General features: G+C 44.6%; 1 protein-coding gene across 1 annotated transcript in view; it reads right to left on the bottom strand.

Moving 5' to 3' along the window:
• Positions 1-2763, bottom strand: part of AHCTF1 (AT-hook containing transcription factor 1) — a 45203-nt gene extending 42440 nt beyond the window's left edge. The window contains exon 1 of the mRNA XM_054162335.1: positions 2423-2763. The gene's annotated coding sequence lies outside the window, so the exon portion shown is untranslated. The remainder of the gene's footprint in view (positions 1-2422) is intronic.
• Between the last annotated feature and the right edge of the window lie 20200 nt (positions 2764-22963).

Genomic DNA, 22963 nt, shown 5'->3' on the forward strand with positions numbered 1-22963 from the left:
GTGACAGTATTCAGATCACATTTTCTATAGAAACAGGGCAGTGGGGAGAAAATAAAGACGAAGAAATGGATGAAAATAATTATTTTGAGAAAAAACAGCATCCACTTGGTTGAATAGCAGGTAAAAAAGAAAACCATCAAAGTTTTTGGATGATGATTAATGACTGGTTCAGTGCCATTTTTCCAGGAAAAAACAGGAAGCAACTCACGAGTATTGGAGGAGCAGTAGATGGAAAAGACACTTTATGCACCTTAGTAGACAGGTTCAGTGAATTTACACTTTGCCATATTTTACTCCTGCAGAAAGAAGATTTAATGAGTTAGCAGGTGATTTTGTGTGTACCACTAGGGGTTTTTTTCCCCACTTAAGCAAAAAATCTCCCATTTTTTTAGGCAAAAACTCTACATTTAATCCAAAATGTTAAGTTTTAGTAAAAAAAAAACAAAACCAACAAAACAACCCCAAAAAACCCACCACACACCAAAAGAAAGCCACTGGCATAACAGACAGCATAACTATAAGCAGGCTTATTTCACTCAAGTGCAGCCTACAGATTCTCTTGCAAAGTTCATGCAGATGCTCCACAAGCACAGATCTACAGCAGGAGGTGAGAAGAAGAAAGAATTTAATGTGTCTGTCCCAACAACCCCCAACAGCTAAGATCCTGTAGCTGACGTAGACCATAGATTTGATTTCTCTTTAAAGGCAAAAACCAAAAACCCAACACAGACCAGGATTTGACAGCAGAGCCAGGTCAGACAGCTACCTCCTCTGGTTATTTTCAAACACCACCATACTTTCATTTCAAATTTGTAGTCACTGTCTAATGTAGCTTAACCTAGCAAAATTCCCTAAAGCCAGTTCTGAAATTACGCTCTTTTTTTACATTGCTTGGTGTACCTGGACAGACAGATATCAGTGTAAAGTATCTCAGTACAGAACACACAGCCTCCCTAATAGAGGGAGACAGCTTACCACACCAGGATGCCATTGCACCACACAAGTTCCAGAATCACATAATCAACAGGAAGACAAAAGCCTTCCAGAATCAGTGGAGGTCACCCTGGCGAATACCCTTGTTCAGGCAGGGTCACCTAGAGCAGGGGGCCCAGGCCCATGTCACAGAATCACCAAGGTTGGAAGAGAACTCAAAGATCAAGTCCAACTTGTCGCCACAGGCTTCATGACTAAAGCATGGCACCAAGTGCTACGTCTAATCCCCTCTTGAACACCTCCAGGGATGGTGACTCCACCACCTCCCTGGGCAGCCCATTCCAATAGCTAACAACTCTCACAGTGAAGAGCTTTCTGCAGACAACTTATCTAATTCTGAAATATATTTTTATAAACAGCAACCTGACAAGCCAACCCGTGAAAACATTTGCAACACATGCAACTAGCCCAGGGTTTTGGTGACTCTCCTACCAACTGAAGTGTTCCCTCCACCACACAGGTAAAACAGTATCATACCAGCAAAGGCTTCTCACTCTTATTCCTCTAAATCTATATCCAACAGCTTACTAGGCAGAAGACACAGAATTCATAATAGTCTGATAAAGTCCATTTCACTGTTCTAAAAACGCAAACCGAAGGCAAATGAGCAGATGCATTAAGTGCATGCAGAGCTGTCCTCAGCAGAACAGGACACGGTACTGTGTACCCAAACCATTGTGACAGCTGCCAGCCAACACTAATACAATCATTCAGACCGATGGGCCTAAGAAGTCACTTAACTACCATGTTTAGTCATGCCCATGAAACAGGGTTCAGCATTCCCTACAGAATTAAGTCTCTAAATGTCCCATCATTTTACCAAACATGATCTGGAATCAATTATTAGACCTGAAAGACTGACACCACACTTCTAATTGACAGAATCTCCACACCTGAAATCGTGGCTTATTAAGAAGTCAAACACTTTTGTTTCAGTAAGCAACTTCGCTGTGTGATGCGTGCCTCGTGTAAAACATCGAGACCCCCTCCCTGAACGCGCTGGATGCCTGTAAAGCTGTGCTTTCCCCATTAAACCCAGCCCTCTTCCCGCGATTCCCGCTCTACGCAGATAGCGAATTTCCCGCCTCCTCCTGCAAAATGACACCGAAAGGGGGGAGGGGAGGAAAAAAAATAAACTGGGGTCGAGGGAAGAAGGTTTTGGGGTTTTTTAAAAAAAAAAAGACACCAAAAAAGTGACCTAAGGAGCGAGAGGCGCGGGCGTGCGCCAGGCTGCTGGCCAGGGGGAAAGCTCCCGGCGGCAACCGCCACATCTCCCACGCCCCCCAGCTTCTGACGGCCGCCGGCCGCCCTGGCCAACCCCGTCCCATGTGCGCTGCCCAGGCCGCGCCGCCGGCCGCCCTGGCCAACCCCGTCGCGGCCGGGCCACGCGTGGCGGACACGGCGCCGTAACCCAGGGAGGGTGACTTACATAAGGGGCCGGTCGTCGGGGTTCAGGCCCACCCAGGTCCCTCTCCGGGCCCGCGCTGCGCCAGCGGCGGCGGTGCAGGCCTAGCCGCCTTAGGAGCGCCCGGTACACGCTGGAACTGGAGAAGGAAGAGAGGCGGACGGGTGGGGGTCGCCACCTCTACCGCCTTCTCCCCGCACCGCTCCCTCCTGCTCCGTGCACGCCCCCGTCCCAGTGCGTTTTCCCCCGTACGTGCCGATGAGGGCGGCGGTACCTCCCGCAGCAGTTACAGGGGCCTCCGGCTGCCGCGAGCCCGCCGGGCCGGGCCACACTCGAGTCCTGCGCAACCTCGCGCGCCGCGCCCCTCCCCCCGCGCGCGACACCCACCTCGCTCGGCCGCCGCGCGGGGGGCGGGGCGGGAGGCAGAGTTCTCGCGAGAGCTGCCGCGGCCTCCGCGCGAATTTTCAAACCGCGGGACACGGCCCTGGGCGGCGGCTGCCTCTGGACTACGTGTCCCGGCCTGCGGCGCTGGCAAGCCTCAGCCCTGGCACCCTGCCGCGCCTCCTTCCGGGGCGGACCGGCTTCTCCAGAGGCTCGCCGGGAACTGTAGTTCCTTGCCTGCCGCGGTGCCCATCTTTTCAGCGGGGCGTAGGGGAGGCATCGTTTTGCTTCGGGCTACAGCAGCCACCGCAGTCGCCGAAGGGTCTGGAAGTGGGGCGACCCCAGAGTCCACAGGGAGCACTCCCACCCGCGGCAAAACTGCAGGCCCTGTAGAGCCACTCTTCATCTGCAGCCTACCCTCTTTTCCAGTCAACGGCAAAGGCACCGTGGCAGGGAGATGACCTGCTCTGGCTAGCTCTGCCTACATGTGTCCCTCATAGCAGAGGCCACCTGTCCTCCTTTTACTAGCCCTGCCTACACACGTCTCTCTCACCTCGGGGGCTGTTGGGCCTCGTGTGCCATCCGTGCCTACACATCGCTGTCCTCCCTGGGGCACTTGGCTGCTGAAAATGAGTTCCTGAGGAGTTCAGCCCCAGCATCCCTCACCACGGAGTTCTGCTCCTAGCAAGCGTAGCATGGAGATTAAACTCCTCACTTGTAGTTTGCATGCTTGGTTTGTGTGGTGTTTGCACCTCATTGCAGACTTGTCAGCACAGCTCTTTTCAGCAGCACCTACAATCTTAAGCAGTGTCAATGAAAATTCAGAAGATGACTCTATTTCAGTGAAGCTTAAGCCTGCTACCAGTGTGTGCAGTGTCTGTAAAGGCAGTGGTTCTGTAGTTTGAATGAGGTTTATGCCAGGAATACTTTCGCATAAAATATGCCAAAAGACAATGCGAAGAGGGATATTCCATACCCCAGGATAGCACAGTCGGCATCTGGGCATTGGTCAGCAGGTGGTGAGAAACTGCGTTGTGCATTACTTGGTTTTCTTGGGATTTATTTCTCTTTGTTATCTTCCTTTTCATTACTATTACTTTTATTATTCTATTTCAATTATTTGTGTCTCAATCCATGGATCTTACTTTTTCCCAAATTTCCTCCTCATCCTACTGTAGAGGAGGTGTCAGGAGAAATGAGCAAGTGTTTTCCAGGCGTGCTTGATTCCTGGCCTCTAGTGTATTTCAGTTGTTCCTATTTGACTGAAAAGGTCTGAAAATGAAAGAAGCAGAAACATAGCTAAACATTAATGAAATAACACTGACAATTAAAAATGCTTAAAACAGTTTAGAATAGAAAGAATCAAATTGAATCAAATCTAATAGACTAGACCAGGTTGGAAGAGACCTTCAAGATCATCATGTCCAACCCATCATCCAACACCATCTAATCAACTAAACCATGCAACCAAGGGCCCTATCAAGTCTCCTCCTAAACACGTCTAATGATGGTGGCTCCACCATCTCCCTGGGCAGCCCATTCCAATGGCCAATCACTCTCTCTGTGTAGAATTTCTTCCTAACATCCAGTCTGAACTTCCCCTGGCACAGCTTGATACAGTGTCCTCTTGTTCTGGTGCTGGTTGCCTGGGAGAAGAGACCAGCCCCCACCTATCTACAGCCTCCCCTCAGGGAATTGTAGACAGCAATAAGGTCTCCCCTGAGCCTCCTCTTCTCCAGGCTAATCAACCCCAGCTCCCTCAGCCTCTCTTCATAGGGCTTGTATTCCAAACAGTAGGAAATCTGAGACTAAAAAAAACATATACCCATATGGCAGCATAAGTAAGCATTTCTTTACAAACAGAAACCTTGATTATGGCATGCATTCACCACTGAAGAGAGGGCAACTGGAGGTATTTAACTGTGCAAAACCATTCTTTACAACCATCATGATGATAGTTCTTTGTGTCATTTCCTTCATGGCACAAGGTACATATCACCATTGCCTTTCAGGTTTTGCCTTTTGGAGGTAGAACATCGGCAATATTTGAAAAGTATCACTGTATTTGTGGATTACTATTTATTGAATCCTAGTTCATGATGCTTGCTGTTCTAGATGTTGTTTCATTTAGGACTGTGACAGTGACAACAGTCCGATGTATCCTTTGTGCAACACTATTTATGTATGCAAAAAAAATAAAATGAGCGAAGTCCCACTTTCTTGTACTGAGTAAAAATTAGGTGACAGAAAATATCTCCAACCCCCCTTCCAGCTGACAGAAGATATTTCCAGCAGTTGGTGATAGGACCCCAGCTTTTTCTCCAGGTAGCCAAGAGCTAGCCATATTGTTCTTTCTTACAATATTTATTCAAATCTTCATCAACATGAAGAACACAGTTTTTAATGAATCTGCACATGCCTGTTCAGGATATGGTACTATTTTTTTCTCAGCTACCAAAAGAGCTCAATTTCTTTTATGCTTACCTTAAATTAAAGCATCCATTAGTCATGCCAGCTCCAGCAGAGCATAATGCAGTCACAAACACATTTAAATGGCAGCCATCTAATTTCTTTACATGAATGTTTTGCTATTGTCACAAGTTAATTAGAGCTCACTGAACCTGCAGCATTTGTCTCTCAATTTAAACAAAGAAACCAAGTCTTCTGCTTTCAATTTCAGAAACCAAAATGATTTTTCATCTGTGACATTTTAACAGTATTTTCACTTTCATGCTATTTTATCTTCAACCCACATGGTATCCTTCACAGATTTGTTACACATTGCATTCAAGATAGTTTTCATTACAATTTAGAAACTGTCCAGAAAATACCAGAGCTATTAAATGTCACTCCAGCAGTTTAATGCCTACCTTTTCTCTCACATTCCTACCTTTTCTCTCACATTCCCACATGTATGACCTAAAATACCCTACAAATGCCATTCCAGACCTCTTTAGCACATCCATAATAGGTTTAACTGATTTTGGAGAAAAGCAGCTAAACTTCGAGATTAATGTGTAAACCTGCAACACAGCACTGCATGCACCATTAGTCACTGAAAGAAGACAAACTAAGTATAAAGTGGAAAATGCAAGTCTAATGCTATCCCTTTGAGCATGTGTATTGTAACATGTTCCAAACACTTTGACTTCACAACTGACCTTTGCAGATATTAATAAACAAATCTGCAATGCTTCTAAGAAGTGGAAGATCATCAAAGAAGTGGCAAATTCATTCAATTTCTCCCAGCACTATTAACAGTATACATTATCTCTAAATTACCTCTGTCCCTCTTAAGTCTACCATTCTGCACATTATTATGCAAATGATGATCATGAATCAGTGGCTGCAGTTGTCATTTTAGAATTATTTGATTTGTACCATATAAGAGCACAGGTCATGGACAAGCAGCCACCATGCCAGGGAGTGAAGTAGCATGGTGTTGCAGCCACTGTTCTGAGGGCAGCTGCTGGATGTGTGTGGAGTGCATGATTCCTAAGCTAATCAATTCCTTAGCATGCTGCATAGAGCAAAACAATAACATTCCATGTGTGCCAAGAATAACATCCTCACATTGGCACCCTTTGATTGGAACATGCTTACATGCTGGCACCTCTTCTTGGGAAAAAATTTTAGCTTATATATGTGGTTGGATTTTACTGGTAAAGGAATTGATAACAAAGAACATATAAACAGACACTCTGAGCAATAGTTATTTCAGTTAGCAACTTAGGTTAGGAATGGTTTGTGGGGTTTAGAGATGCTAGGGACTTTGCATCTGTTAGTCAGCTACTTCTTCTGACAAGGGCTTTGGTTTAGGGATGCTGTGAGGGACATGCTCGGAACTTCTGTTCGCTGCTTCATCTGTTAAGGGCTTCCGGGACTTCTCCTGTGAGTGGGACTCTGAGGCTCTGTAATGCTGGAGATTCTACAACACTGTAATGAAGGACTTCTGGGAGGACTTCTGAGATCCTGTGCTCTCTGCATTTCTGGAATCTCTTTGCTATACAGTAATGGGGTTTGTGCCTTCATTCATCACCCAATGGAACCTCATTATAAGGGGTCTACAGCTACATTCAGTTCCCCTGGACCAGGGTAGCAATATCATAGGACAGCCTGGCTCCTGACCTAATATGAGAGGTTGTGCAACCAGTTACAAGGCATCAATGAGACAGTATGTGCATGCACAAAGGAAGCCTAACCCTTGTCAAGTGTTGATTGTGAGGAAGAGGGGAATTTTGAAGGTGCATTAGTTTTACAGGTGTGTGCCGGCAGCTCCTCCCAGATAACACGGGCACCATGACACCCGTGGGGCTGTCTATGAGAATGTACAGAGAAAATAATACCACTGGCTCAAGACTGATTGCAGAGCTGACTCTTACATAAGAGGCTTTGCCTAAGACAGGCAGAGCTGGGCTGTACTACGGAAGGTCTTGAAAGTGAGGACAAGCAGCTCTCATCTGATGTGACACAGAGTAGGGAGCTAGGGAAGAAATGCAAAGATAGGCATGGCAGCAACAAGGGACCACCTAGAGCCATATCCTTTGCAGAGGTATCTAGAGTGACTATATGCAGGACAGAATATATTAAGGGAAGGAAAAGTGCTTCAGTGGTGAGCACTATGGAAAGTGGCCACAGCTCGAATGAAAGCCTGAGTTGTGTGGCTAAAGACAAAAAGGCTTTGTGTCAGGAATTGTTTATAGAACCCTTACAAGGCTCAGACACAGCCTGAATAAGGACACAGGGAGAGGTCTTGACTAAAGACAGACCCCCAGTTGTAGCCATGTGTGAACACTGGCCTAAACAGTAACGGAGGAGCAGCATGATGAAGGTTTAGCCAAGCTTGAGGTTGAACTAAGAGCAAGGCTTATCTAGGCAGGCATCATAGAAGTGGGCAAGGCTGTTTGGAAAGAAGTTCTGTGATTCATCTTACCCAGTTTTAAGTGTCTATGGTGCAGTCATCAGCATCAGAGCCACTCATATGGGCTCCCTTTTTAGGGAGTGGAAACATTTTTTGTCCTGGGTGCCATTCATCTGACCTGCTTTAGATACCTCTTACAAGATTAGCCATAAAGAGAGTCTAGAGTGTTGAAGGTATGACCTTATGTACCCTTTGAATTTTGGTCAGGTTGATCACATATTGAGAGACTGATCTGAATAGAGCACTGGATCTTTAAATTGCTCAGCAGCAATTTGTCCGTGGTTAGGATTACCCAGGGACAAGACATGGAAGAGAAAAAGGACAGAGCCTTATACCACCCATGCTGAAGTCTGAGTGAGAGTGAGATAAAGAAGAACCTCAAAAGTCATGCTGGCAGAGTGAGGGAAGTGAAAGGGGAAGATAGAGCTGTGAAAGACAGAGGGAATAACCTCTCAGGGTGAGAAGCTCAGTCGGCTTGTGGCAAGTGCCTAATAGGTAAATGGAGATGTAGGGGAGAGCTGGAGCTGCCTGAGAAAAGGACATTGAAGGCTCCTACAAAAACAATGCTGGAAAGGAGGAGATACACAAGACCTTAACTGAGCTTACAAAGTAAAGAGAAGTGGTATTCACATTTGTATTGAGTTTGCATGGCAAGGTTTTGATAATGAGGGGGTCACAAGGGTGGCTCCTAGAAGCTTCCCTTATAATCCAGCACAGCCAATGCCAGATGGCTCCAAGACAGGCCTGCTGCTCACCAAGGTTGAGCCCATCAGCAACGGTGGTAGCACCTCTGTGGTAACATTTAAGAAAGGGAAACACTCCTGCAATTGCAGCCAGAGAGAGTAGTGAGAACAACTCTGTAAACACTAAGGTCAGTGAAAGAAGAAGGAGAGGAGATGCTTCAGGTGCCAGAGAAGATATTCACTTGTAGCCCATGCTAAAGTCCATAGTGAGGCAGGCTATCCCCCTGCAGCCTAAGGAGGTTAACAGTACAGCAGATACCCACCTGCAGCCCATGGAGGACCCCATACCATCGCAGACTGATACCCAAGAGAGGCTGTGACCTTATGTGAAACCCGTACTGGAGCAGACTGCTGCAGATGGACCCATGGAAAGAGGAGCCCACATTGGAGCTGGTTTGCTGTCAGGACTTGTGACCCCATAAGAGACCCACACTGAAAGAGTCTGCTCCTGAAGGGCTACACCTCATGGAAGTAACCAGCATTGGAGCTGTTGGTGAAGAACTGTAGCCCATGGGAAGGACTTGTGTTGGAGAAGTTGAAGAGTCTTCCTTGTGAGGAGGAAGGAGTGGCAGAAACAACATGTAATCAACTGACCACAATACCTATTCCCCATCCCACTGTGCTGCTGGAGGTGAGGAGGCAGAGAAAACCAGGAGTAAAGTTAAGCCCAGAAAGAAGGGAGAAGTGAGAGGGAGGTGTTTTAGAGTTTAGTTTGTACTGTTATCCTACTTGATTCTCTTTTGCCCATGATAGTGATTGCTGAGTGACTTCTCTCTGCTTCAGTTTCAACCCACAAGACTTTCCTAATATTTTTTGAAGGAAGGGAGGAAGGGAGGAAGGAAAAAAGGGAGAAAAGAAGGATGGGAGGAAGGGAGCGGGTGAATGCTGGACCTGAATGCAAATTGTATGCAAATTCAAAATAATGAGCTAGAAATATCAGACTGCTGGGCGTACAAGATAAGGTCAGGTTTCATGCAGTTGAGCACAGTGCTAGGTGCAGGGAAGGGCTCCAGCACTGCTGTCTTCCCCACTTAGGCAAACCTTCTCCTCTGAGAGATCAGGGAAGAGACCCAATGCAGTTTTTTAATTACAGGGAGTGGGAGATGTGACTCAGTCTCCTGCATGGTGTCCTGGGCAGCACAACCTTCCTTCTAAGTCAGCAAGTAGATACAAGCCCAGTGTGTTGCTTTGTGCCACTCTTGCACAGCAGTGCAGCTGTTGATCCAGTGTAGCCAGTGTCCACTTTTGCCTTTTGTTGCATTTGAGTGTCTGCGAATCTGCCTCAAAAAACTAAAATGGAAAGTGATGCATGGTTTGGTTTTTGTTTCCTAATCATTGTGAAGAGCATACTGTAGTACATCTCCTTCAAGCACTTCTTAGTTGGTGCTTGCAGTCTACAGTGTTCAAGAAGCTGTACTAAACTAAGCAAATGCTCAGATGAAGAAAGCTCCTTGTTAATAAGTTCATCTATCAGAGATGTAAAGGTGAAACAAAAGAGGAAATGCTGCAGTGGTAACAGCTGCACAGGATTGTTTATGAACACATGCTCAGGCATGTGGTTATACTTACAAAAATATGTAATTACAAGGATACCAGTTTAAAACAATAATTAAATACTGCCTTTCAGCAATTACATAGGGAGAATATATTTGGAAAGTGAGATATTATAAAGTCTCAGGCACAACAGAAAGAAGCTTGGGCTGTTTGAGAGGTTTCACTGTGAACTGCTTCAAGTGAAAATGTTTTAATTTAGTCTGTTTTGTGGTTTTTAACAGACTAATCTGGATTCAGCATGCCTGGTTATGAGATAGTAGCAATTAATTCTATAAAATTTTTATTCTTAAGTAATTAATAAATGTTCTCAGCCTTTAATTCTATTACATATTCCATTGTGAATAAGTATTTTCTACTTTTCCTTAAATTAGTCTTAGTTCAGTTGTAGGTCATGTGCTGGTTGTGGCTGGGATAGAGTTAATTTTCTTCATAGTAGCTAGCATGGGGCTGTGGTTTTGATTTTTGCTGGAAATAGTGCTGATAGTTCAGGGATGTTTTAATTATTGCCCAGCAGTGCTTGCACAGAGCCAAGGCCTTTACTGCTTCTTGCACCACTAGGCCAGTGAGTTGGCCAGGGTGCACAAGACATTGAGAGGAGACAGAGCTGGGAGAGCTGACTTCCTTCCATACCATATGACATCATATTAAATATACAAAGCTGGAGGAAGAAAAAGGAAGGGGAGGATGTTTGGAGTGATGACATTTGTCTTCCCACATAACCATTACACATGATGGAGCCCTGCTGTTCTGAAGATGACTGAACACTTGCCTGGCAGTGGGACATGGTGAATAAATGCCTTGTTTTGCTTTGCTTGTGCACAGTTTTTGCTTTATTTATTAAACTTCCTTATCTCAACCCACAAGTTTTCTCACTTTTACCCTTCCATCTCACTGAGGGAGAGAGGGAGTGAGCAGCTGAGTGGAGCTTAGTTGATGGCTGGGGTTAAACCACAATAGGGTATTACTAATATTACACATTGAAACCATTAATCAGTGTTTTCCAGTATCAAACCCAAAGTCATAGAAACTTAATGAACCAAAAGCAGTATAATGGGATGTCTTCTATTCTCCACTAGAGCAGCAATAATTTAATATAAAGAGAGGCACTCTAGAATTTCCTAGAGAAAGAGAAAATTAAATGGTGATTCTAACTGCAGTTGATGAAGAGTCAAGCAGCCATAAAAAAATAAGAGGGAAAGAAGTGTCCACATTTCAATTAAAGAAGATCAGTTAAAGTAGAAAAAGGCATCTTGGGAGAGCTTGAAAATGGCTTTCTTGAGCAACACATTGTGTACTGGTTGCATCTCAGTGTCATCTGTAGAAAATATTACAGCTTGCTTATCAGAGCTACTTCTTGCTACGATTTTATGAGTTACAAGTGATATATTACAAAGCATTAAACATTAAAGTTATATATTACAACATTTTAGGGTTTTGGGGGTTTGGGTTTGGTTTTGGTTTGGTTTTCCATTGGAGCAGTCATTTGAAGTCTGGACAGCTTTCTCTTGCTGATTAAAAATGTGATATTTTTTTTCCCCCCCTTAAATCAAACAGGGACAGGAAGGTGCTTTCTGAGTCTGATCCTCTGTCACCCCTGTGCTGCATGCGGCAATCAGAGAAGTACTGTGATTAGCAGACTTGGCTTGAGCTGTGTTGCTGAAAAGATCTGCCTGCGCTCTAACACTTAGTTTGCATTCATGTGCTCCTAATTGAGCAACAGAGAGAAAAAAACACTGTAGGGTCTGGCTTGAGGGAGGTGGAAACCTTGAGTAATATTAATAGCTTGACTAATGCCATTCAGGCTTTCAATTTCATATTTTAGGGACATTTTAAAATCTGCAAAAAGCAGCCATTTAGCAGTGAGAAAAGAGGGATTTCAAATACTTTACATTGCCCACATAAGTGAGGTTTTTTTCCTCTTCAAGTACATCCATTTCTTGAAAATGCAATAACCTTCATGTTAAACCAACATTAATGTTGTTCTGCCAATAGCAAGGCTGAGAAGGAATGCAGATGTACTTTCAAGGGGCATAATTGCTTCTACAAACAAACTGATCATTATGACAAGATTTATCTCATCTAATTTTAGCCATATGAAAGATGAATATCTAGTTTAAGTGTGCCTAAAATACTCTTTTTTCTTCACTATGCTGACAGATCCATAAGTTAGATTTCCCTTTCTTAGAACCCTGCAGTGCCCTGGAGCTTACACCCACCCACCTACAGCACCACTGCCAATAAATGAAAGGAGTCATCTGGACTCCCTCCTTAGCTGGGGGAAAGGTTATGATCTTCAAGAGATCTTGTTTATCCTGTCACAGGAGAGGCACTTGAGTGGGTCAGCATGAATGTCCTCTGGGGTGCCTGGGTCTCCCTCTAATATTAGAGTTAACTTAAAATAGCTATTGATGGCTGGGAAGAATCGCTCTGTTCATGCACCTTGTCTTCACTTAGAGTAGGAGGATCCATGTCACCCTGGTCTCCAGCTCATGGTCCATCAACACAAAAGCCATGAGGAGATGGGCTTCCAGTGAAGACTGAGACAAAAAAGTTATTGGGAATCTCAGCCTTCTCTTCATCCATGGATACAAGTTCCCCACTGTTGCTCATTGGAGGGGGAAGAATGATGCTTTCTTTAACCTTCCTTTTCTGTCTAATGTACCTGTAGAAGTCTTTCTTGTTTTTCTATACATCCCTTGCCAAGGTCAGTTCCAGCTGTCACTCAGGCTGCTGAATCTGCTCATTAGCTGTTAGAACAAGAATTCGCTGTGAATAAAGCATCCTTTTAGCTTCTTCTATTCCACCACTTCAAAACTAGAAAATATTTTTCCAGAAGTGGCATAATGGAAATTGACTGAGTGCCACCAGCTTGAGGATCTCCCTGGGCACGATCAGGCATGGAGCAATGCCCAGCTGGCCTTCAGGTGAGGCTGGGGAGGTTAGTCCCCATGCTTCACACTCCTGACTATATGCCCCCGTCTCAATGCATGGATTGGTTTGCAGTGGGATCAAGTCCCTGGCACATCTGAGGCAACTCCCAAGTGTTAGCACTACCTAACCTACATCAGAATTTTCTTCTTTGCCTAGGGCTCCCAGGGACTTTCTGGGGAAGGATCTTTTCCTTGTCAGAGCACCCCAGCTTAACATAGCACCAACTCCATTGAAACATAGCACCAACTCCATGGAAACACATCACCTCAGGCTGGGATCAGCTGGATTGTTTCCCCATCCCCTCTAGAAATTACACTGGCAGCTTGCACTGTGCTGATTGAACAAGTCAGTGCAGCTTGGACGTGATATATTTTTTCACACTAGTGGCTACTGCCTCTTAAGAAACACGCTCCAAAAAAAAAATTACACTGCTAAATCTGGAGGAATTGCTGACCCATGGCTGTGCAGCACTTCAGCCAAGGAACAGCTCCGGCAGCAGCTGCTGGTGCTGAATGGTTAACATCACCTTCCTCCAATTTGCAAAGCTAACGATATGCAGGGATCTACTGAAGGGCCAGATGGCACCATTGACTTCTAGCATATTTGCCCTTGATTTCAACAAGGAATTCTACCTAAAAATAATCACTTTGTCTGGGTTTGGAGAACAAACGTGCATAGATTTTTCAGGCTCTAAGAGGCTAATTCAGTATTCTAATTCTTCTTTCTGCATGAGAACAAATCACTGGATTTTACTTAGTCATATTTGCATCAAGATCATGACTTTTGGTTGAACAACAAATTATTCTGCTGTAGCATGCATGCTCGCTGAGTGCCTCTCACTTCAGCTAGAATTAAAGCCTGGGGGTGGGAGTCCTCTTCGTCAGTGCCCTGCCCTTTTGAATGAATGTGTTTGTCCTAGAGATTCACAGATTGACTCCTTGCATATGTGATAGATTCTAGCTGCTCTGCACCTTCCACTTTATGAATCAAAAGCAGTTCCATGTGAAGGAGGAATAGGTCTGTCTAGAATTTGCTTTTGACTGATAGCTGTTAGGTCTGAAACATAAGCCTAGAGACAGACACACTGGATCCTTGGGCATGCACTTAGAATTACCTGCTTAAGAATTCTCCTGTGGTTAACATGCTGCATTTTTAACAAGGGAGTTCAATGTCTCTGCCATTCTGTGATTCTGTACCAGTGAGACAGACAGACCGACAAAGGGTCCTCAGAATGAAAAGGAAACAAGGAACTTAACTGTCAGGACTGATAGTGAAGAAGGTAACTGAGAAGCTTGGCTGAAAAGAAGAAGAAAAAAAGAAAAAGAAAAAAAAAAACAGAACTCATGGGTTGCCCCTACTGAGAAGGTGATTTGTACTTAATTTTTTCCTGTAATACATAGTAATAGGGACTGGACTTGTTCAGCAGAAGTTTAGCTGCCTCTAGGGCTAGCACTGTATGGGTTGCTGGTTGCAATACTATGCAGAGCTTTCCCTGCAAAAACTGTTCTTGTGACCATAACACTGAGCAATTAACAGAAAAAGCTTTGTGCACTACCAAAATGATGTGTTTCCATCTACTTCATCAACTCAGGTAAGGAAATGTCATGTTTCTGAACCAGATAGAGCTTGCAAGTGTCCGACAGCAGCAGAGAGCAGAGGAGGTGACCAGCCACACACAGCCACACCAGCCACACACAGCCTTGCTGTTCAGTTTAATTGTCACAAGGCAGACATTTTCTTATGGCTCAAGGCAGAACAAATAAATAATGTTTCTATCAAGTAAGTGACTTGCTTCCAAGAGGGAGAAGGAACACAGTTTTGGCTACAGCAACAGAAAAAGGACTTGTGGGGAATCAGAGGCAGCACTCCACTGAGTCACAAGTAGCAATACTTTCTTGTGCCACTGCCCTTCTTCCCAGGTTAGTGAAAGGGACAGGCCTGGTTTCAGGGCTATCACTTCTTTATGTGGTCAGATTATTTTTTTTTCTTATTTGAGTGGGAAACAAGGGGGTTGTTTGTTTGGTTGGTTTGGCCTGTTATAAAATTCTGCATGGAATGAATGCCAACAGGGCAAAAATTACACTTGCCAGAAGCAACAGCTGTTGTGCTGAAGAGGAAGAAAGAAAATCTTTTTGTGATGACTGCCAACAACTTGGGTAAGCGTGAAACAACAGCTGGTACAGACACGTGTTCTTCTCCCTCCTCATCTTGCATTATTAGCAACTGCTAATGCAAGTCAAAATAGTCATAATAATAATAATTTACTGATAATAAGAAAGTTTACCTAAACCAGTTTATTTTCTATAAGACCCACCTGGATGCATTCTTGTGTGACCTGGTATAAGTGATTATGCTCTGGCAGTGGGGTTGGACTGGGTGATCTTTTGAGGTCCCTTCCAGCCCCTAACATTCTGTGATTTTGTGTGATTCTGTGATAATGTATCATTGTTTCTGTTATTTTTCTGAACTCAAGGAAGAGACAGAGAGATAAATGTGTCCTATCTTAGATACATGTTTGTTGTTTGTTTGTGTGCTTTTCCAGGGGAAGGAGTTTGCTTTACTCTTTGAGCTCTTCTGAATATGTTTCTTAGCACTTCCTGCCATTTCCTGTGGCAGTAGCTGGGCAACATGTTTTTATGCAGAAAGTCTGTCTCCAGGACAGGGAGGACATTGCATTCACTCCAGGAAACTGAGGGTGTACCTGGCTTTCACAACTTCCCTGTGATAGCTTTGGATGGAGGGTGGTACCAAGAGCTGCTTGTTGTAAGGATCAGCTGCTATAGCTGAGCAGTTCTCCAGGCTAGACCTTTCAAGTCTCACAGAAATCTCTTGAGCAGGTATCATGGGTGGGCATGGTGGGACATTAATCAACCACGGGACTATGATGAGTCCTCAGTGTGATACACACATGAAACAAGGTAAATATAGTTGTTGAATGTGTCAGGCCAAGCATTTGCAGTAGGCTTTGGTACCATTGCATACAGGCAGAAATGTAGCCCTCGCCTGCAATCCCATGACTAAGCCTAGTCAATCATCTTCAGGGAAGATTAAGCCAAATGAAACAAGTGAATGTTTGGGACATTTTTTGGCAGAGGATGTGCTAAAAGATTCCAAGAAGTCACTGCACCCTTTATTGGGATAGCTAGTGAAGAAAGTGTGCTGTGAGCCTCTCTAGACTCACCACTGCCTGAGTCAACCATGCCAACCCTGTGATATACGGCTGAAACAGGACTGTAAGCCAGCTCTACCTCTGAGTCATCAGGCAGTCTTCAGCATGGCTATGAGTCATTCCTCCTTTGCTGTTCCTCCTCTCAGGGTTTAAGCATGGCAGAAAACCACAAAGAGTATGCTGGGTAGAGGAAGTGTGGTGCTCTCATCAGACACCATCACACACTTGCTACCCTCCTGGGGGATGCCCAGGCAGACCTGCTGCTATGGCTAAGATTTTTCCTTCTCTGTAACACATTCATTGCCCAGGGAATCTGGCATAATTAAAATAATTCCTTTGATTTACTCAAATTCCAGTTTATTCTGTTCCCAGCAAGTTTGCTGATGACACAAAACTGTGTGAAGTGGCTGACACACTTGAAAGCTGTGCTGCCATTCACCAAGACTTAGGTTGGAGAGCTGGGCAGGGAGAAATTAAATGAAATGCAACAAGGGCAAGTGTAGAGTCTTGCACGTAGGAAAGAACAATGCCATGTATCAGTGTAAGTTGGGGACTGACCTGTTGGAGAGCAGTAAAGGGGAAAAGGACCTTCAGGTCCTAATGGATAGAAGGATGACCATGAACCAGCAATGTGCTCTTGTGGCCAAGAAGGCCAATGCCATTCTCAGGTGTATTAGAAGAGTTGTAGTTAGTAGGTGGAGAGAGGTTCTCCTACTCCTTTACTCTGCCCTGGTGAGGCTGCATCTGGAGTATTGTGTCCAGTTCTGGGCCCCTCAGTTCAAGAAGAACCTCAGGGAACTGTTTGAAAGAGTCCAGCTCAGAGTGGAACATCTTCCTTAGGAAGAGAGACTGAGGGAGCTGGGGCTCTTTAGTTTGGAGAGGAGGAGACTGAGAGGTGACCTCATTCATGTTTATAAATATGTAAAGGGAGAGTGCCAAGAGGATGGAGCCAGGCTCTGCTCAGTGATACCCAGTGACAGGACAAGGGACAATGGGTGGAAGCTGAGGCACAGGAAGTTCCATGGAAACATGAGGAAAATTTTTCTCCCTGTGAGGGTGATGGAACACTGGAACAGGCTGCTCAGGGTGGGTGTGGAGTCTCCTTCCCTGGAGATATTCAAGACCTGTCTGGATGCATTTCTATGTGATCTGGTATAGGTGATCCTGATCTGGCAGGGGGATTGGATGAGATGATTCTTCAAGGTCCCTTTCAGCCCCTAATATTCTGTGATTTTGTGTGATTACACGAACAGAAGAAATGTAGACAGTCAAGTCTGGGGCAGCAACAGAACCCACCTTATCTTATACAGGAAGACAAATTAGTAAACTTTTTCTTGGTAGCCCTTCTAGCCAGGAGTCATCCATACAGTCTGGGAGAATTCAGAGACAGACTGAGTCTAAACAGAGCTCTGGCCAACAGTCCCAGAGGACTCACAGCCCAGCACTGACCATTAGTGTAACTGATTCAGGGAACATAACACTACACTCAGAGTAAAGATGACACTCTGAACACATGGAGCTGTCCAGTGCTACCCATCAGAGCTGATGCTATATGTGCTCCTTCATTCACAGCCTGAAGACCTAAGTCTAGGGGTGACTTCTCTTTGTAGGGAACACCAGTATTGTTGCTTTGAGGCCATCCTGAACTACTTCCTCAAAGTCTTCAGAGAACTTCCCAGCCACTTGCGTATTGCTTTCCTATTTCTTACTGTCACTGAACCTTATATAGAGCTCCTCATCTGACTTGGGCTGAATTCCCAAGCAAGCCAATCCTGCCACAGACTGCGTACCCTAGTCCAGAAGCCAACCCTTTCCTTCCACCCAGAGGGTACAAAGAAGTCACCCATGTGTTTGCCTCCTCTATAACCTGCTGGAGGGTGGAAATTCAACTATTTTTTGGTCTCTTCTGACTTCACTTGCTTTTAGAGCAGGAAACTCTGTTAGTTTTCTTTCCTCCACTGGTTTGTATTCACCGCCTGAGATTGCAGGCTGCATACTGGGTAGGTGCATAACAAAAGAATGCAGACTGCAGGTCTGAATCTCCCAGGGTGGCAAAATCCCAGATGGAGCATCTCCGAGAACCTGAATCTCAAATATTCCAAATGGAGAGCAAATGCTGACATTTGTATTAAAGGCAGCAGAGGAAAAGCCTAAGAGGGATAGAAAGAGGTGGCAGGGCATTGACCTCACAGAGCCAAGGCACTGCTAGCTCAGGTAGGGTCTGAAAGGTGATGCTGGAGTTGCTGACACAGACCCAAACAACACATCACACATTTCAGAAGACTTCAGAAACTTGCATGGGGAATGAAGGAGAGGAAACTCTTCAAGGAGGTTGTTCTTGCCACATGAACGTGAGGAAACCAGTGCAAACTGTAAGTGAATCAAATAGGGATCAGTTGGTACAAGGTTTTGCCATCACAGGATGCTGAGGGAGAAAGAGCTGTGTGGGTTGTCCTCCATCCTGCCAGAAGGACAAATACTTTAATCAAGGCTGCAGAAGTAGCAGTCTCTGCTTGAGGTGATGGCTAAACCTGACTGGAAAGCATTACTGTGATAACAGAAAGAAGGGAAAGGCATAGGTGTACAAACTCAGTCTATTTGTCTCATTGCATTGAGACCTCAAGGCCTAAGCAGAGAAGAAATTCTAAAAATCTCTGTGAAACAGCATCTCAATCAGAAACTGGGGGAAACAGCAATATTGCTTTACAAAATGAAGCTTGCCTAGGTTGCTATGGCTAACATATGGCAGGATTCTGGCTAGGAACAGTGCTGAATCACTAGCTACAGGCCACTAAAGTATCTAGACAGATGCGGGTGAAACCAGAGCCTTGCTGAAGCCAGGGAGAATTTCACCATTGGACATGAAGAGAAGCACTGTTTGCCAAGCCTGAGTTCAGCCCAGTGTTATTAGCACAGCTCCAGGATGTCCATCTCAGTTTGGGGACAGTCACTGCCTTTTGCTGTTCATGACTTTGCCTACAGTTATGCTAATAACCACTTGGGCTCGGGCTCTAGCTTGCAGGCTGCAAAGCAGAAGTTGTATCACGTGTAAGAAGACTGCCTGACATTGCTCAGTTGACACCCCTACAAATATTTCTTGGTGTATGAGTCTGCCAGGATACTCAAGGGTAAGATTTCACCCCACTGCACAGGAGGCAGGATTAATACTTTCAGTGAAGAAATACACATTTTTGTATCTATTACCAGAGTGGTTGTTATAAATTCACAGCAGAGGGAAGAGAGGATTTAGATCAAGTGGCTCTAGTGATGCAAGTATATTTTCATTCCTGTAAAGCAGTTTCAATCCCAAGAGTGATGTTTGCTTATATTTAAAAATTGTCTGTAGACCTGCCAGAGCCACCTTCCCACATCTCTAGAAATCCACCATGAACAACATTTTCTTGATTTTCTCTACCTGAATGCCTTGATGAAAGTATATTTTTCTGATCCTGCAGGGATCCAAAACATAGATTTTTCTGGTCAAACAGCAGAAATACTATTTTGGCAGCAGCAGATTTCAAAGTCATCTGCAAGTTGCTCTCTTGCTGGGGAGATGAGAGTCATTTTAGGAGTTTCCATAACAGAAAACAGATTCACTCAGGGCTCTGTGTGTACCTCGCCACTCTGGGCAAGGAGGGCTTTGCTCTACTGTAACATCCTGAGCTGTGTCATTGCCTTATTAAGGAGGATGACGAAGATGAGGACAAGGGTGTGGATGAGGTGTAGGGCTCTCCTGGAATTACCAGATAACTGAGTTCCCCTCGGCAATTGTGATACTCAGCGCCCTGTAGGCAGGGGAGGCCCATGGTCAGCTCCCAAGGGCTGGTGGGCAGGTTATGGGGGCACAGGGGACTTGTATTGCTGCTTTCCCACTCACCACTTGTCTAGGAAGGGGAAATCCACACTACTCAGACTCCATTCAGGCCCAAGCAAGGCTGCTGTGAATCCCTTAACAGTAACTTTTCTACTTCTTCGTCTTTTACCACTGAGTGTAAAAATGCAACACATCCCTGTATAGTGTACAGCCTTTCTTCATGGCAGCAGCACTGCAAGATGAAAGTAGTTCAGCCTGAAGGGACATGGTGTGTTCGGTTATAGTAGGGAAGTGTGGCTGTGACAATATTATGTACAATCTCACATGGCAAACATGTGAAAAGTAGGCAAGTAGACTGGAAAGCAAAAGCTTGGGTGCTATGAATCACTGCCTGGAGGAGCTAATGTATCCAGTGATTCCACTGAGAGGGAGAGGCTTCAGCACCTAGGCAAGAGGCATGGTGGTAGGATTATTCCAAACATTGCACCAGCTAAAATCAGCCTCTTCTCTCCTGAATATGGAAAGGAACTAACTTAACAAACTTCTGAAACTGTGTAGTTTTCTTTTACGTTTTAGACTTACAGCGCCAAAGATGAGTTCATTGGGAAGTCACTTACAGCTTGTGGTAACACAAACCAGAACCAGATCTGAACATCTTTCTTTACTTTTCCAAGCACTTCTGGATGTCTGCCCACCTTTGCTCCTACAGTGATCAAGGTTGTTGCCTCTCTTTGCAGTGAATCATGGCATACTCTTAAGTGGCTCTGTGGCTACTAGGCAGGTTCTGGCTCTGAATTTGCATCTGATATTTGTGCTTCCTAGATCACATTACTCATGCAGGGACAGTAGTGATTGGGTTTGAGAGGAAACATCTGCTCTGAGAAATTAGACTGGTTCAGGAGGTGCCGGAACAGAGGATGTAAGGCTTCCAGGACTATGCTTGGATTTAAATTAGATCCTATGATGATTTGTGTTAAGAAAGCATTTTGTTAACTTGACAAGTGAATCAAACACAAGCAGGTAATCATTCTGCTGTTGGCAAATGAACCTAAGATTCAGTGGGTGACACGTATTAGCATTTTTCTGTGATGAAAGATCTTCTTAAGATGCATTTTAGTATATATATTTAGGATATGTTATGACTTCAGAATATTTTGTAATAATATAAGAACTCTGCCTCCCAAGAATATGCAACAGGCAGTATCTTACTTGTGTTCTATCAGCATCTACAGGCATCAAATGAGTTTGGGATTACTTTGCCAGGTACTATGAAAACAGGTCCTGGATTTCAAGACCACTTCCAGAGACTAGAATAGAAAAGAAAACAATCCCAAAAGTGATGAGGTAACTTTCTGCAATTCATCAAGCATACAAAACAGATATACTTGAGCCCAAGGCAGGAGAGCAACGAGTTCCTCAGTATTTGCTGCTCAGGACACATTGTGGTTTGGTATTTCTGCAGAAACATTCAGAGCTTCTGGCCAAGCATAAGAGACACTGTGTTCCAGAAGAGAAGCAGGAGCAGGAGTACAACTTCCAGATGAGTGCTTTTCCTAAAGACAGTCACCCAGTGGCCAAAATTCTTTGGTTTATTTGGTTGGGTTTTTCTCATTTTGTGTAAATATAGTATGTAAACTATGTACTTTAAAACAGTAGCTACAAATGCCCTATGGTGCCTGCAGCTGATGTGTTGTCATGAGCGACCTCTCAGCTGAAGCAGGACTGAAGCCAGGCAAAACCTGAAGTGTGTGTGACACACAGAGATGGGAATTAGGGCTGACAAGTGGCATTGTTCTCCTGTTTGCCTCCCAGTGAACAGTATTTAGTTCTGTTTTCAGTTGTCAGAAGAGATTAGATATCTAAATTCTGGGACCAGTCTGTTGGTTCACTTAGGTGAAGAAAATGTGTTTAACAGAAGAAGCTGCCTGATGTATGATTAAGCTGTCTGTGTATTACCACATCAATAAAGCACATGTTTACAGAAAGTTAGCACTCAAACAATACAAAAATAATTAAATTAACAAGAGTCCTCTGTATAAAGGATTAATTTTCCCAGCAGTCTACCAGCAGGGATGAAGGCTGGGTTATCAGCTCCACATAGAGATCTTTCTATCAAAGCAGCAACACCCAGAGCTGTCCTCAAGTCCCTTTCTAGGTGAACAGCACACAAAAATGTTCCGAGATAAAGGAACACTAAAATATGGGGGGGTGGGGGGAAAGAAGAAGAAGAAAAAGGAATGATCTATTATTTACAATGTTTACCAGCAGAGGACACTTCTGTTAGCTCTTGGGGAAACAAAAGGATATGGTAAAGTCAGAAAAATGATGCTTTTCAAACCACTTTACAGTCAGCTCTGAAATCATATGTCTGCATAGCCTCCAGAGGCTTGAGCAGAAGGACACAAAAATATCCACTGTATTTTTCTCCCAGAGATGAAGGGAGTGTATTTTTCCTTATAAAAATAAGGAAAGCCACAGGTGTGCCACCCCAGGGCAGATTGGTGTCCCTGGCAGAAGCCACCAGTCCCGTGGAAGAACTTGACACAGGGAGAGCTTGTGTCTCTTCTTCATCACTATTAACTGCAGTTGTTCCTTGCAGGGGGTTTAAGAAAGACACTTTACGCCTGCTCCAAAAAACACTATGGGGTAAGGCAGAAGGAAGACATGCACTCCCAAGGGAAGAGGCCATTCCCTCCCACCCAGTATCCTTGTTGCCTCTAGCCTTTCCATCCCTGACTTTGACCCAGTATGTTTCCACATGGAGGATTTGAATAAGGGAACAGAAGAAAAATATGTTTGTGATGCTGATTCCAACCTTGGTGATGCTGTGATACTGTGATGTGAAATTCATGGCCTGTGCAACGAGAACTCTGCTTGCACATTATTTCATCCTTAACTGTGGCTACACATGGTGAAGGGTCTGGTTCTCTTGTGTGTTGTGAAAGGGTTAGAGCAATGGGACCCAGCCTCAGCTGGCTGTTCTGCTCTATGGTGATGAAGACAATTAATTATGCAAGCAAAGAAGGGAGGATTAGCCCAGAAGGAAGAAGTC

Source organism: Dryobates pubescens, chromosome 6 (genome assembly GCF_014839835.1).
Source record: "Dryobates pubescens isolate bDryPub1 chromosome 6, bDryPub1.pri, whole genome shotgun sequence".
Taxonomy (NCBI): domain Eukaryota; kingdom Metazoa; phylum Chordata; class Aves; order Piciformes; family Picidae; genus Dryobates; species Dryobates pubescens.